We start from the raw sequence: 14746 nt of genomic DNA, 5'->3' as shown, positions 1-14746 counted from the left end.
CATAAGGGTGGTGTCATCTGCATATCCGAGGTTATTGATATTTCTCCTGGCAATCATGATTCCAGCTTGTGCTTCATCCAGCCCAGCATTTTGCATATACTCTGCATATAAGTTAAATAAGCAGGATGATATACAACCTTGAAGTACTCCTTTCCCTATTTGGAACCAGTTTGTTGTTCCATGTCTAGTTCTAACTGTTACTTCTTGAACTGCATACAGATTTCTCAGGTGGCAGGTCAGGTATTTCCATCTATTTCAGAATTTTCCAGTTTTTTTGTGATCCACAGAGTCAAAGACTTTGGGTCAATTAAGCAGAAATAGATGTTTTTCTCGAACTCTCTTGCTCTTTCTATGATTCAAAGGATGTTGGCAATTTGATCTCTGGTTTCTCTGCCTTTTCTAAATCCAGCCTGAACATCCAGAAGTTCATGGTTCATGTACTGTTGAAGCCTGGCTTGGAGAATTTTGAGCATTACTTTGCTAGTATGTCAATGACTCCGTAAAATATTTTCCAGAGATATTAATCAGTACAGCCCTGCTGCTAAACAACTGGAAGGAAGTACGTATTGAATTATCTCTCAAACAACTGAATGTAATAAAACCTAATATTGGCTAGTCAAAAGTGTGCTTCTTAGTCCTACTGTATGCATTCTCCAATACAACCATCTTAAAGGTTAAATAAGTAAGTGTTAGTCTCCCAGTCATGCCCGACTCTTTGCAACCCCATAGGCTATAGGGGTCGCACCCCACCAGGCTCTTCTGTCCACAAGATTTTCCAGGCAAGGATACTGGAGTGGGTTGCCATTTCCTTCTCCAAGGGATCTTCCTGACCCAGGGATCGAACCCAGGTCTCTTGCACTGCAGGCATATTCTTTACCAACTGAGCTACAAGGGAAGAACCATAAAAGGCTAATTAATCATAAAACTGCATTTACCCTTTACATCCTCTTTCTCCCCACCAATATGCCTGCAATAAGCAAAAACATAAACTGGAAAAGGAGGAAGGGGAACTTGCTGAATGATTTTTAAGTGGAAGCTGTGCTTTCAATAAGAATTAAGCTGATGATATATTCAAAGTAGAGGTAAGAGCCGTTTTCCCCTGTGTCCTGCAGTCCACACTTTTAGGCTTTCCTTTCCCATATTTGCAGCACCACTGTCTTTCTGTTTTTAATTCTAAGATCCTATAGATCTTGATCTAAGGTTGTCTGAGATAAAATGATGGAGAATCTTAAATGCTTGATAAGAAATCTGGGTTTGACGTTACAGATTTGTGCTGTCCAGTACACAAGTTATAAAACACTTATGACCATTTACATTTCAATTAATTGAAACTCAGCACAATTTAAAATTCAGTACCTTAGTTTCACAAGCCATGTCTCGAATGCTCAATAGCCACGTGTAGCTTGTAGCTACCTCATTGGATAGAACAGGTTATGGAACATTTCTGTGATCATAGAAAGTTTTGTTGGACAGAACTACTACAGACAATGGAGAATCAATGGAAACTTGAGCAGAAGGCTGACACTAACTGCTCATGTGTGATAGCCCCACAGAATATAGAGTGGTGTGTATGTGACAGGTCTGCTCCTCAGCCAATATCATATTCTTTTGATTACAGTAATTTTATAACAGATTTAATTTCTTTTTATATTGTCTTGGGTATTTTCATATTATGTGCACATATTCTATTTGTATAAACATAGAAAATAATGTGGAAGATAGACATTATTCTGATACTGGTTACGTTGGGTTCTGTCAGCATGTGGAACTGGAAAGCTGGGATTGGATTAATATCTTATTTTAGATCTCTGAAATGTTTTACTTACTATGACAAAGAAAAACGCATGAGTGTTATTTCTATAAAACAAAATAAATGATATACTCATTGCCTCACCACATTTGTTCTTTTAAAAAAGTTCTCAGGGAAGATAATTAGGTACCCAGTTGAATGTAGATACTTTGTAGTTTAAAGGGGTATATATTCTTTTTTTCAATATAAAGGGTCCAAAATAATATTATTATGTCAAATAAACTCCCTTTCTTAGTGGACAATGAAATACAAGGTTACTTATATTCCACTTTCTGTGAATGAACTATATTAGATGAAAAAAAATCAGATAATTGGGGTCACTTCAGGAAACAATTGGATAAAATTAATGATCTATTGTGTTGGTCTCAGTTCTGGAAGGACCATGCTTTATTTAGCCACGTCAAGCACACAAGAGAAAAATTCTTCTTATTCAAGTATATTTAAGAGAATATTTATAAGCCATTCTTAGGAAATCATTCTAATGGATTACGGCCATAACTAGTATTAGAAGTTCTTCTTTCCAAGATTATTTTCCAATAATGCAGTTCAAAAGAACAACTTTATTTGTGGATAGTAATCTCATTTTCTGTCTGAATGTTATCCACACCTTAGTGTTTCATATCCTCACACGTATGTGATTGAGTTTCATCTGATGCCACTTTAATTCACTTCTAAAATGGAGGAATTCTAGCACTCTTTCATACCTCATGGAGCTTTCTCTTTTCTCTTCTGCCAGGTTATGGAGAAGAAGGCTACAAAAATCCATTCCCTAGAAGTGAAGTTAGTAATGCTGAATTGATTTGATAGGGGTGATGAACATTCAAATGCCAGTATATTGGAGTGAATCAACAGAGTGAAGTATTCTTGACAGTGCTCATTCATTTCACAAGGTACTCAATCAACTATGAAATGCAAATGTTACTAGAGTCATGAATTTTTCCTCTGAAGCAATCGGGACAATCTATTATAGGATATTTCACGCTATATGGATACTCCTGAGTTTTTAATATACATAGTAATTTCCTAGAATGCAGTACCTACCCATAACAAAAATAAACTGATAAATAGACAACCGAAAGATAGAGGGTAAGGAAACCAGAGTTTGGTAAAGAAATCATTGCCAGCTTCTGGGCAAGATAATGACAAAGGCAGGCTTTTATCTTCCAGCTTTCAAATTCTGATTGTGATGCCCAATACCATATTTGTTTTAAATGGGAAAGAGGAAAAAATTCCACATTAGCAATAAAAAGTAAAGATGCATACTGGCCATATGCAAGATACTTTTTGATGCATTTCTGTTAATAGTAATATAGATAGAATGGTATCAAAGGAAGTCATGGAGTGCCAATGTCAAATATCCTCTTTTAAAAGAGCAATGTATTCATAATGCAGTAAAGAAAACAGTGATCAATTACTAACACCATCCTCTGAAATTCAGAAATATTAGGGTTCAACTTGAACTCCAGGCATTGTATCATTAGGAGCATTACCTCATGTACATGGACCAAAACATTTGGACCATATCAAGGGTGCAACATATTATAGAACTATGAGCAGCCAACACTGCATCTTGTTCCCTACACCAAGAAAGAAAAACATTTAGAATAGTGCCCAGTGCAAATAGTTTGAATGAACACATGAAATTTAAAAATAGAAACAAACCTGCAACCTGGCATCAGCCTTCCTTTAGCACTGACTTGGGGACTGAAAAACAAAGATGAGAGGTGATGTTCATGCTCTGTGGCTAAGAAAGATTAACAAAATAGAGCAGAGGATGAAATGCAATGGCCAGAAATCACCATGGAGAGACCAGAAACAGCAATTCAGATTCAGTCACTTACTCAAATATTACCTGTACTTGGCTCTGGAGGTAGACTGTAACAAAAGACATAGTCTTTGCCTTCTTAAAACTTATTGCCTTTTAGAGGGGACAGGCATTAAATAATCACTGAGAGAATTTATAGAATCTATTAGCAGCTGTAACAGGAGGAGCTAATTTTAACTGGCAGGCAAGGTCATGGGAAACCTTTGAGAGACTGACACTTAAAATGAGACCTGAAGGATGAAGAGTTGTTAGGAGGCAGACCAGGTGGGGAGAAAAAACATTTCATGGAGGAAAGGATTTATGCAAAGTCCTGAGCTAGGAAGAAACTTGATGTATTTAAGGCCCCAAAAGGATGACAGTGAGAGATGACAGAGACAGCTGATCCTGGAGAGGTAGGCTCAGGACAGATAATGTTGAGGTCTGTGAGTTTAAAGATTTTTTTTTTTCCTTTTTCCAAAGTGAAATGAGGAGCCACTGAATAATTTAAACAAGGGAGTGACATGATACTATCTACATTTTAGGATTACTCTGAGTAATCATTGTCTTAATAATTCATAGTGGGAAATGGCAAATGGTTATTAAAATTTGTAAGCACTCACTGAGACCTCAGAAATTATTTGGGCAACAACTACACTATCTTCACTCGCATTGAATGGGAGCCTGAATTACTTCATTTCTATGATGGAGGAGTTGATTCAAAACCCTTGAGATTTGGGAAGACATCAGAGTTACACTATTAATTGTAACTTTTTCATTTATTACTTGATCTATACAGGAGATATTAGTGAGAAAATCGTATCTATTTTGATTTAGCCTAAAACTAAGAAAGTACAGACAGTCATCTGTGGATGACCAAACATAGAAAAATTACCACACTCAAGGAAAGAAGCCCTAATTTACACTATATTCCTTTTTTGAAAAATCAAAACTACCTATTTCAAATAATAAAATTCCTACAATAAGCAGAAAACGATTCTAAAATTTTCTTGAGTCATGTGCAAAATAAAAGAAGCCATTTTTACTATGAAACTAATAGTAGTATGTATTAAATTCTTATTCCTGTTTAATAAATTAGCACAAAATTATGACTTAAGCAACACAAATTTATCTTCTTATAGAGTGGAAGTTAGAAATCCTAAAATCAAGATGAGAGTAGGTTGTGTTCCTCTGGACACTGTAGGGGAGGGTCAATTTCCTCGAGTTTTCTAGCTTCTACGGGCTGCCTGCACTCTTTGGCCTGTGGTTCCATGTTCTGCTTTTAGAGCCCAGCAGTGTAGCATCTTCCAGTACTCCTCTCTGGTTCTGACTTTCCTGATCTCTCTTATACGGACCTTTGATAATACATTGCTCTGACCCAGATAATCCAGAATGATGTTTCCTTCTCAAGATCCTTAACATAATCACGTCTCCAAGGTCTTTTGCCAAGTAAACTAACATTCACAGTTTCCAGGGATCAGAACATGGACATTTTTAGTGGGTGTGCAGCGGTGGTGTGTCATTATTCTAACTACCACAAAGCATTCTAGAAAAAAATTCTCATGGATCAAGGATAAAAAAAATTAAAAACACATAACATAATTCTAAATTACAAAGCAAAGCTGAAAGTAACCCAAGTTGTTACATCTGAAAAGGCAACATTAGTAATGTAGAAGATAAACTTACAAAAATATTTTAGAATTCAGAAGAAAGGATAACAAGCTTCAGAGATAAGGGAAAATATCCATAATATGGCAGGACAAAAATCTACTTACCAGCGATTAAATGGGCCTCAAAGATTACTCTCTAAGACTCTAAATAAAAGAAAAAAAGAATCGACCACAGAGATATAAATAAAATGATTGTGACTTAAGAATGCTAAACACAGTCAAGTTATTCTTATGCATGATGACACAAATGGAGATATCATCAAATAAGTAAAAGTCAGAATATATACTAGCAAATTGACTTGAATAACATGTCTACGGACATGGAGGAAAAAAATACTAAAATAAGTCAAAAGTAAGAACAAAGTTTTTTTTCTATCTATTCATAACTGTACCACCACCAATGGAAGAAAATTTCATTGGCTGGACAACTTGAAGGGAAAACTGCTCTCTAGAATTAAGAAAAATATGAAGTTCTTGGAGATTTACAGGAGTAAGAGAGGAGAAAGAAAGAACATGAAAACAAGAGAGATGGTATTAAGCTGGATATTGAATGAAGTAAGAGATCATTATAGAGACGTTGGCTATAGGAGATAGTTCAAGAATGATAATGTCTATTGCTTCACTTAAAGTTGTTTGAGTTGCTGTGATTTCAGCTTCTCTTTTACCTTCCTCCCATTTGTTTCCCAGTTTGTGCGAGTGTGTAAATTGAAGAATTCATGTCTACATCTGAGCAAATGTGACTCAAATCAGATATGGCACATGAAGAAGCAACATACCAGAAGTAGCTATGAAAATGAAAGCCCCTAAAAATCCATAGAAATTTTAAAGGGTAGATCTGGAAAGACTGGAAAGCACATGGTTATCATTTCAACTGCATATAAATTGCAAAATTTACAGTTGGAATATAATGGTAGTAGCCATTGATGATTTGAACTCCAAATAAGTGTTTTAAATATCATTTTAAATGTATTTAAAAGATTTCTTTATTTGACCTCTCAACTTTGGCAATTTTTTCCTCCACTCCTACTGAAGTCAAGTCAACTGAAGTCAGTTACTCTGAAGGGAGGTAGGAAATTGGCAATCATACCTTTGGTCCCATCACCAAAAAATGCATCCTTTCCAATCTCAGGTCTCTTCCTTGGGCTTCCATGATATCAGCGATCTCCTGGGGCTTCTTCTAGACTACTGGCTATTCACTCTAAATGTACTTTGCTTAATCTGTCTCAACTCAGCCTTTATTCAGGGCTCAGACACTGATCATCTTTTATTCTATCTAGTACCAAAGCTTTAAATGCAATGTATATGTTGTAGACTCCAAAATTTATATCCTCAGCTGTTTCAGTTACCATTTGGAGTGATAAACAATCCAAAGTTAGTGGCATAAAACAAGGGCTATCTTACTAAGCTCACATATTCTGTGTGTCAGAAACTTAGGATGGCATGCCCTTGTTGGGTGATTTTCAGGTAGGGTGACCTACAGCCTGGGTGCTAGCACCATCTGAAGGTCTGATCACTCAGGTGTTTGTACTAGAAGACCTGACTGATGACTCTAGAGCTCAAATAATATTCTACAAGGATAAATACAACGATTAAGTGTCTTGTGAGATGTTTGTCTTGGAACATCAGAAAGCATTGTTAGCAGCCAGAAGAATGTGACTTCTTCTAGATACTCAAGAAAAGTTGGATGACTATAAAAGGTAACAATTACCAGTCAAAGATAACTGCAGACCAGGAGTTAAACACATCTCAGAGCCTAAGTGTCCATTCTGATACAAAATCAAAAGTGAAAACTCTTAAGGACCTCAATATGACAAGAAAAGCAGCCTATGTCTGCCTTAGCCTAGCGATTTGAACAATCAAGTCATGAGAAAAGACTGTGGCTAAGAAAAGAATATAGGGGAAGATCTTGCAAACCAGCCATACTACTAGCTCCTGGTTAAGTCTACATTTGGTTAGTATAGAATTACTTAACTTTCTTCCTAAATGTTAGTAAAAATTTCTTTCATAACATCGGTTTCTACTTGAACTGATGCAAAGCACAAAGTTCCCATCTGAACAACATTAGAAAGGGAAATCAGAGACTTTTAGAGTTGAAGTCCAAAGTGCCTGTGAGGAAACCAGTCTAAAAACAAAATAATTGTGGATGCTGGCCAAATAGGTGAAGGATATGGAAGGTGGAGAAAAATTTGAGATTAAGTTATATAGATCACTTCATGCCCAGAGGTTTCCCTTTTATTTTTTCCCCTCTATCTTCTTTGTAATATAAATAGAAAGCAGTGCATCAGCTTCCATAGAGCTCTTTAGACTTTTAAAGCAACTCCCTCAGATATGCAGATGACTTATATCCAGAGTACATCATCAGAAATGCCGGACTGGATGAAGCTGGAATCAAGATTGCCAGGAGAAATATCAATAACCACAGATATGCAGATGACACCACCCTTATGGCAGAAAGTGAAGAAGAACTAAAGACCCTCTTGATGAAAGTGAAAGAGGAGAGTGAAAAAGTTGGCTTAAAGCTCAATATTCAGAAAACTAAGATCATGGCATCTGGTCCCATCATTTCATGGCAAATAGATGGGGAAACAGTGGAAACAGTGTCAGACTTTTCGGGCTCCAAAATCACTGCAGATGGTGACTGCAGCCATGAAACTAAAAGACACTTTCTCCTTGGAAGAAAAGCTATGACCAACCTAGACAGCATATTAAAAAGGAGAGATATTACTTTGTGAACAAAGGTCCATCCAGTCAATGCTATGGTTTTTCCAGTAGTCATGTATGGATGACTTGGACTATAAAGAAAGCTGAGTGCTGAAGCATTGATGCTTTTGAATTGTGGTGTTGGAGAAGACTCTTGAGAGTCCCTTGGACTACAAGGAGATCCAAACAGTCCATCCTAAAGGAGATCAGTCCTGAGTGTTCATGGGAAGGACTGATGCTGAAGTTGAAGCTCCAATACTTTGGCTACCTGATGAAACTCATTAGAAAAGACCTTGATGCTGGGAAAGATTGAGGGCAGGAGGAGAAGCGGACACCAGAGGACAAGATGGTTGTATGGCATCACTGATTCAATGGACATGAGTTTGAGCAAATTCTGAGAGATGGTGAAGGACAAGGAAGCCTGGAGTGCTGCAATCCACAGGGCCGCAAAGAGTCAGATATGACTGAGTGACTGAACAACAACAAATACTGAATAGGCTTCTCAGCTAGCTTTTTGCAGTTATTGGTTGACTAAACTGGGGGTTTCCCTGATAGCTCAGTTGGTAAAGAATCCGTCTGCAATGCAGGAGACCCCAGTTCAATTCCTGGGTCAGGAAGACCCCTTGGAGAAGGGATAGGCTACCCACTCCAGTACTCTGGCCTGGAGAATTCCATGGACTGTATAGTCCATGGGGTTGCAGAGTCAGACACAACTCAGTGACTTTCACTTTACAAACTGCAATTAGATCTTTCATCTTCCAGAAGGTCTACAGGTATTTTTCAAGAGCGGTCAAATTGGTGAGTGTTTTAGTGTAACTGTCAAGAGTTTCAAGAATCACAGAAACTATTCTAATGGATTACTCTTTGGAAGAAACTGCTTCCTTTTTTGTATATTCCTAATCTTTGTTATTAGGAGGAGCTGCAGGAGCAGCCAAGAGGAGATATCCCATGTCCAAGGTCAGGAGCAGAGGCTGAGAGGAGATAACCCACATCCAAAGTCAGGAGCGGTGGCTGCGCTTTGCTGGAGCCGCCGTGAAGAGATACCCCACGTCCAAGGTAAGAGAAACCAAAGTAAAATGGTAGGCACTGAGAGAGGGCATCAGAGGGCAGACAGACTGAAACCACAATCACAGAAAACTAGCCAATCTGATCTCATGGACCAAAGCCTTGTCTAACTCAGTGAAACTAAGCCATGCTGTATGGGGCCACCCAAGACAGCCGGATCATGGTGGAGAGGTCTGACAGAATGTGGTCCACTGGAGAAGGGAATGGCAAACCACTTCAGTATCCTTGCCTTGAGAACCCCATGAACAGTATGAAAAGGCAAAGGGATAGGACACTGAAACATGAACTCCCCAGGTTAGTAGGTACCCAATATGCTATGGGAGATCAGTGGAGAAATAAATCCAGAAAGAATGAAGGGATGGAGCCAAAGCAAAAACAACACCCACTTGTGGATGTGACTGGTGATAGAAGCAAGGTCCAATGCTGTAAAGAGCAATATTGCATAGGAACCAGGAATGTTAGGTTCATGAATCAAGGCAAATTGGAAGTGGTCAAACGAGATAGCAAGAGTGAACGTCGACATTCTAGGAATCAGCAAACAAAATGAACTGGAATGGGTGAATTTAACTCAGATGACCATTATTATCTACTACTGTGTGTAGGAATCCCTTAGAAGAAATGGAGTAGCCATCATAGTCATCAAGAGTCTGAAATGCAGTACTTGGATGCAATCTCCAAAGCGACAGAATGATCTCAGTTCGCTTCCAAGGCAAACCATTCAATATCGTGGTAATCCAAGTCTGTGCTTCAAACAGTAAAGCTGAAGAAGCTGAAGTTGAACCGTTCTATGAAGACCTACAAGACCTTTTAGAACTAACACCTCCAAAAGATGTCCTTTTCATTATAGGGGACTGGAATGCAAAAGTAGGAAGTCAAGAAACACCTAGCGTAACAGGCAAATTTGGCCCTGGAGTACAGAATGAAGCAGGGCAAAGGCTAGTAGAATTTTGCCAAGAGAACACACTGGTCATAGCAAACACCCTTTTCCAACAACACAAGAGAAGACTCTACACATGGACATCACCAGATGGCCATCATCGAAATCAGATTGACTATATTCTTTGCAGCCAAAGATGAAGTAGCCCTATACAGTCAGCAAAAACAAGACCAGAAGCTGACCATGGCTCAGATCATGAACTCCTTATTGCCAAATTCAGACTTAAACTGAAGAAAGTAGGGAAAACCACTAGACCATTCAGGTAGGTAGGACCTAAATCAAACCCCTTATGATTATACAGTGGAAGTGAGAAATAGATTTAAGGAACTAGATCTAATAGACAGAGTGCCTATGGACAGAGGTTTGTGACATTGTACAGGAGATAGGGATCAAGATAATCCCCAAGAAAAGGAAATGCAAAAGGCAAAATGGCTGTCTGAGGAAGCCTTACAAAAGCTGTGAAAAGAAGAAAAGCAAAAAGCAAAGGAGAAAAGGAAAGATATACCCATTTGAATGCAGATTTCCAAAGAATAGCAAGGAGAGATATGAAAGCCTTCCTCAGTGACCAATGCAAAGAAATAGAGGAAAATAACAGAATGGGAAAGACTAGAGATGTCTTCAAGAAAATTAGAGATACCAAGGGAATATTTCATACAAATATGGGCTCAATAAAGGACTGGAATGGTATGGACCTAACAGAAGCAGAAGCTATTAAGAAGAGGTGGAAAGAATACACAGAAGTGTTCAAAAAAGATCTTCATGACCCAGATAATCACGATGGTGTGATCACTCACCTAGAGTCAGACACCCTGGAATGTGAAGTCAAGTGGGCCTTAGGAAGCATCACTATGTACAAAGCTAGTGGAGGTGATGGAATTCCAGTTGTGCTATTTCAAATCCTAGAACATAATGTTGTGAAAGTGCTGAGGTCAATATGCCAGCAAATTTGGAAAACTCACCAGGGGCCACAGGACTGGAAAAGGCCAGTTTTCATTCCAATTCCTAAGAAAGGCAATGCCAAAGAATGAGGAAAGTACCACACAATTGCATTCATCTCATACACTAGTAAAGTAATGCTCAAAATTCTCCAAACCAGGCTTCAGCAGTATGTGAACTGTGAACTTCCAGATGTTCAAGCTGGTTTTAGAAAAGGCAGAGGAACCAGAGATCAAATTGCCAACATCTGCTGGATCATCAAAAAAGCAAGAGAGTTCCAGAAAAACATATATTTCTGCTTTATTGACTATGCCAAAGCCTTTGACTGTGTGGATCACAACAAACTGAAAAATTCTGAAAGAGATGGGAATACCAGACCACCTGTCCTGCCTCTTGAGAAACCTGTATGCAGGTCAGGAAGCAACAGTTAGAACTGGACATGGAACAACAGATTGGTTCCAAATAGGAAAAGGAGTATGTCAAGGCTGTCTATTGTCACCCTGCTTATTTAACTTATATGCAGACTGCATCATGAGAAACGCTGGGCTGGAAGAAGCACAAGCTGGAATCACAATTGCCAGGAGAAATATCAATAACCTCAGATATGTAGGTGACACCACCCTTATGGCAGAAAGTGAAGAAGAACTAAAGAGCCTCTTGATGAAAGTGAAAGAGGAGAGTGAAAAATTTGGCTTAAGCTCAACATTCAGAAAACGAAGATCATGGCATCTGGTCCCATCACTTCATGGCAAATAGATGGGGGAAACAATGGAAACAGTGGCTGACTTTATTTTTTGGACTCCAAAATCACCGCAGATTTTGATTGCAGCCATGAAATTAAAAGACCCTTACTCCTTGGAAGGAAAGTTATGACCAACCTAGACAGCGTATTTGAAAGCAGAGACATTACTTTGCCAACAAAGGTCCATCTAGTCAAGGCTATGGTTTTTCCAATAGTCACATATGGATGTGAGAGTTTGACTATGAAGAAGACTGAGTGCCGAAGAATTGATGCTTTTGAACTGTGGTGTTGGAGAAGACTCTTGGAGAAGACTGCAAGGAGATCCATCCAGTCCAACCTAAAGGAAATCAGTCCTGGGTGTTCATTGGAAGGACTGATGTTGAGGCTGAAACTCCAGTACTTCGGCTACCTGATGCGCAGAGCTGACCCATTTGAAAAGACATTGATTCTGGGAAAGATTGAGGGCAGGAGAAGGGGACAACAGAGGATGAGATGGTTGGATGGCATCACCTACTCAATGGACATGAGTTTGGGTAAACTCTGGGAGTTTGGTGATGGACAGGGAGGCCTGGTGTGCTGCTGTTCATGGGGTTGCAGAGTCAGACACAACTGAGCGACTGAACTGAATTGAATCTTCGTTATAGAACAGTAGTAAACAGGAACTATAGCGAAGACCAGGAAATGATGTTAATAGCTGTCTCTCTCTCTCTCTGGGAACACTGGAGTATGACGCACTACATCGGCATTCGTAGATATCCCAAGGTAAAAATTTCCTCTCTTCTGAATTTTAAGAGTAGCTGGTAAATCCAGAGGTAGCAGTGAGATAGTTCCCATTAGATTAAAGACCTAGATTATGAGATTGTTTGAGCTCTATTTAACAGCAGTCACTGTCTTTCCTACCAGGCCATTCTTCCTTTGAATCTAGTCCCAGCCATGGTATTTCACTCCTCCACTAGATAGACATATACTGTAGCCTTACCTCATTTTATTAGAACTTTGTCATCAGCCATTTCAAATTATTCTTAAGATTTCTGTTTTAAAATACTTGCCTTTTTCAGTTTTTTAAAAATAAAAGCAGAGTGGAAAACTGAACTAAGTATCACTAGATCAACAAGATTATTAAAAATTTTTAATTTTAATAAAAAGTTTAACATATTTTACCTACTAACAGTTTTATTCACCTGGAGGAGAATTTTGTCCCTTTGCTTTGATTATTTTTGAACAAAATTCACAGGATCATTTGTTTGCCCATTTGGACGTTTGGAAACGATAAAAGTTTTAATGCCTAATTCTTGAAAAAAATGTAGGCTGTGGTTTATTTTTCTTCTCTAACTTAAGGGAAGGTTCTATCCCCACGAACTGTTTGGTGGCGTCAGCGGTGACCCCAGTCACAGGTGGCCACTGGGTGCCCTCCCCACATGTGTTAGGTTCACTTCCTTCACGCACTTCCTTTGCATCAACCATCTCCAGTGATGCTGTGCTGCCAACATGCCCATTTCCCACATCCCTGAAAACACCAAATACTATGCGATTTTACAACCATAGAGCTGCACTTAATGAAAGCATGACAAAGGTCCAGTTGAAATCTGATTTGAAAATTTTATGAAATTTACAGAAGACAAATCCAGACTATTTGTGAAAACAGCTTATCTCAAATACTTATTATAAAAATTTGCTATTTCAATGGTAAAATAAAAAATAAAATACTGGCCACACTCATGGAAATACAAGCACATCTGTTCAGAGACCAGTGTTTTTTTTTCTTTTTATTTATGTAGCCATTCCTATTCCCCTCTGTCATATCCCATGTTGGATACTTATACTTCTATGTATTTTGTAGATGGAGCCAGTATTGTTTTCCTAGTCTGAAAAGCTTATGAGAATATTCTATCAATAATTTTATCTGTATTAGAATCAACATTTATTTATATACCTTGATTCAGATGTACAAGAAGTAATTTTCATTTATACAGTTGACAAACTAAGATTGACTCTTCTCTTTATCTCTCAGCCCCCATTTCCACATTAGCTTCCAAATCCAGCAATCTCTTTTATACCCTTTCCAACACTCCCTCCATCACTATCTCTAAAATGTGACCTAAAGAGAAATCATAATTTTATTATTAATAAGTAGGGGAAACCATGTCTCTTGTTGTTTAAAAGACTCCTTATGATGTATATTCTGTCATCTTAGATGCTATGTTATCCATCATAATGTTGCTCTCATGCTATACAAATTGTCTCACCACTGCTCATTTCTGTTGCTTTCCCTAGTTGTAATTTGAATACTGTGGGATTTTATTTGTGTTCACAGAGTTCATATGAGAGGTGTTTTGTCTTCATGTATAACCCTGAATTCTCACTGGCCTCCACTGAGGTTTTTCTCATTCTGCTGCCTCCTTGGGCATCCTGAATTGGGTGTCCTTAGATCTGGAATATAATGGGATGGAGGTTCTAGACAATTATTAAGGGAAAAGATTTAAAAGGGAAGGACACCCTTAATTTGCATTAGATGGTACTACCAGTTCAGTTCAGTTCAGTCGCTCAGTCGTGTCTGACTCTTTGTGACCCCATGAATTACAGCACACCAGGCCTCCCTGTCCATCATCAACTCCCGGAGTTCACTCAAACTCATGTCCATCGAGTCGGTGATGACATCCAGCCATCTCATCCTCTGTTGTCCCCTTCTGCTCCTGCCTTCAATCCCTCCCAGCATCAGGGTCTTTTCCAATGAGTTAACTCTTAGCATGAGGTGTCCAAAGTATTGGAGTTTCAGCTTTAGCATCAGTCCTTCCAATGAACACCCAGGACTGATCTCCTTTAGGATGGACTGGCTGGATCTCCTTGCAGTCCAAGGGACTCTCAAGACTCTTATCCAACATCACAGTTCAAAAGCATCAATTCTTTGGTGCTCAGCTTTCTTCACAGTCCAACTCTCACATCCATACATGACCAATGGAAAATCCATAGCCTTGACTAGATGGACCTTTGTTGACAAAGTAATATCTCTGCTTTTTAATATGCTATCTAGGTTGGTCATAACTTCCCTTCCAAGGAGTAAGTGTCTTTTAATTTCATGGCTGCA

Source organism: Bison bison, unplaced genomic scaffold, assembly GCF_000754665.1.
Source record: "Bison bison bison isolate TAMUID 2011002044 unplaced genomic scaffold, Bison_UMD1.0 scf7180017864486, whole genome shotgun sequence".
Classification (NCBI taxonomy): domain Eukaryota; kingdom Metazoa; phylum Chordata; class Mammalia; order Artiodactyla; family Bovidae; genus Bison; species Bison bison.
This window is presented reverse-complemented; position numbering follows the sequence as displayed.